The following is a 2,801-nucleotide window of genomic DNA, read 5'->3' on the forward strand; positions in this document are numbered from 1 at the left end:
TGTTTCTACAAGCAATACGTTCTGCTTTGCTCACATCGTGGTTCCTATTAAGTTTTAGTGATGAATGGGGACAGTGGTGTCCACGGGGGGAGCCATGCTGCCTTGCTCCATGTCCACGGTGATGGGACAGGGACGAGCAGGACCAGAAACTGGGGCCAAGGATTCAAGCTGAAGCCCATCCCCATCCACAGGAGCTCCCACCGTCTGCAGGCTGGGACTCGTGAAGAATTTATGTCCAGTTGAAGGCAGCCTGTGGCTTCTGTTTAAAAATAAAGCCTTAAAAAGACAATTTGGGGAGTTGGACCTGGGATGCTCTTTGCACAGCGGAACACAGTTCCTCAGGGATTGCTGAGAAAAGTCGCAGGAGATGTTAAACTTTCACCCCAGCAATTATTGTAAATGTCTTTGGTCAAGGCACAGACTTAAAATTAGCCCTCAAATCCTTTTGAAGTTTGGGATTTTTCACTTGATTTTTCAAGTGACTGGCCAGCAGTGTTGCAAACTGTGCATTTCCATGCTTGGAACCCTGGCTTTCTTTTTAATTGCAGCCCCACAAGGTTACCCGGTGTTTCATCCCAAGCAAGGCCAGGTTTTCCAACCTTGTTTCGCACAGCTTGAAACAAGCAGCGACCCACAGAGGGAAGGCAGAAGAGAGCCTGTTATGTCCCAAAGCCTTTGCCATCATGAAGCGTTCATTCTGGTTCATGGAAGAAATCCCAGCATCCCAGCCCTTCCCTGGGCTCCCGGCGTTTTGCTCTTGAGTGCTGTTTAGTGAAATCTGGGAGTTTAGTGCAAGCTGGATGCTGGGCTTTCTGCTGCTCGTATGGCAGTTGGAATCGAGGAGGGGCAAGGGGCAGGGGCTGAAGCAGGTGGTTCCTGGGGGTATGCTGGCTGTGCAGGGCTGCTGATACAGGCGATATCTGCGGGGTCAGCAGGCCACGGGGCCACGAGCCAGGGGAGCACAGGGCGCCGTGGGGCACAGCACGCCCTGCCAGGCTCTGCTCCCGCCGCGCTGCCTCTGCCCCAGCACCCCCCAGCCCCTTGGCCGGCCCAGCCAGATTCTCCACCCGGGCAGTGATGCTGGCATGAAATGCAGTGTTGTCCTTGCCATCGCTGGCCTTTTCCACGGAGGATGGTCAGGATGGTCCCATGGCACAGGCAGGGCATCGGCTGGGCCTGCCGGACCCACGCCGTGCAGCTCTCAGCCCGGCTGGCAATCGATAGCGAGTGCAATGAAACCCTTAATGAAATTCCAGCCTAAGAGACTATTGATTGTGTATTTTCTTTAAAAATGTATATGAATGGGAGAGAAGCTTTTTGGAGGAGAAGCCGGGGAAGCAGGGGGTGGGTGAAAAAACACCATCAGCTGCTGCGGGAGATGGGAGAATGCGGTCTGTCCAGGGTAACCTGCGCTGAGCAGTGGGCTCATCTCTTGGTGTGAGTTAATTCATCCTCAAAACACCCCTGGGAAGGGAAAACATCACCAGCCAGAAGCAGGAGGGTGGGCATTCACCCAAAATCATCACAAAACCAGTGATGATAAAACCAAGGGAGAAGTCAAGAGTCCATGCCCCAGTTGTGTCTCCTAGACGGTGCTTTTGCAAATCCCCCTTGCCCCACGTTTCATGCTGCTGCCTAAAACACAGATAAAAGAGGTTTAGGAAGATGCTGCACTCTTCTGCTTAGGGGGTTTGGGGGAAGAAAAAGCAAACAGTGCATCACTGTGTAACAGCCCTACAACCAACCTCCCTCCTTATTTCTGCACCCTCTGAGCGCCCCCAAACCAGCCTCTCCCAAAATTACACCTGGTAGGGTAAGAGGATGGCAAGGAAACATAATAAATAAATAAAAACAGTAATAAACACGCACACCCACACCCCCCCCCCACTCCTTACATAACCAGCATTGTCTTAATCCTACAGGTGCTTCACAGAAGTAAAAAGGATTTGTTCCTCCTGCAAATCCTTTTTCTTTTTTTTCTTTTTTTTTTTTTTTTTTTTGGTGAGTCATCCTTATCCGCCCCGTGGACACGCTGCGGGGAGGCCCGGGGGGGCCCGTGCGGGGTCTGGGAGGCAGCCCGCGGTAATGTGACCCCTGAGTAAATCACTTAAACCTCTCTGGGCTTCAGTTCCCCTGCGGTAAGATGTGGATTATAAATCCGTCCTGACCCCCTTGGCAGAGGAAGGTGCTCGGAGATGGGCCCTATAAATATGTCAGCAGGGCAGCGGAGGCGAACACCGGGGCTGGCCCACAAACCTCCACCCGGAGCCCACCGCGGGCAGCAGCGCTGCCTCGGGACCCCCGGGGATGTGGGGGTGCCGGGGGATCCCCCCAAACACCCTCGCAAATGCAGCGCAAAAATGAGCTTTGGGGCTGGTAGATGGGGAGAGAAAATGCTGCTCTCCCGTCTTAGGGCATGGGGGTGCCCTCCCAGGACTCGGGGGGATATGCGGGGGGGGGGTGTGCTCTCTGAGGATTTGGGGTGCCGCCTGGATATTTGGGGTGCCCTCCAGGGATCTGGAGTGTCCTTGGGGGATTTGGGGCGCCCTCGCAGACATGCTGCCCCAGCACAGGCAACGGGGTCGGCGGGGATGGATGACCCCACACTCGGGGTGCCGCCGCCCCCCCCCCCACCACCCCGGGGGGGACCCCGGCCCGGTGCGCTGCACCCCGCGGGGGTTGGGCTGGGGCCGGGGATGGCGGGGAGGGGGGAGCGGGACCCCCCGGCGGGCCCGGGCGGGGCCCTTTAAAGCGGCGGGCGGTGGGAGGGGCGGGAGGCGGCGTTGCCGGGCGGTGCGGGG

Source organism: Strix uralensis, chromosome 20 (genome assembly GCF_047716275.1).
Source record: "Strix uralensis isolate ZFMK-TIS-50842 chromosome 20, bStrUra1, whole genome shotgun sequence".
NCBI classification, from domain to species: domain Eukaryota; kingdom Metazoa; phylum Chordata; class Aves; order Strigiformes; family Strigidae; genus Strix; species Strix uralensis.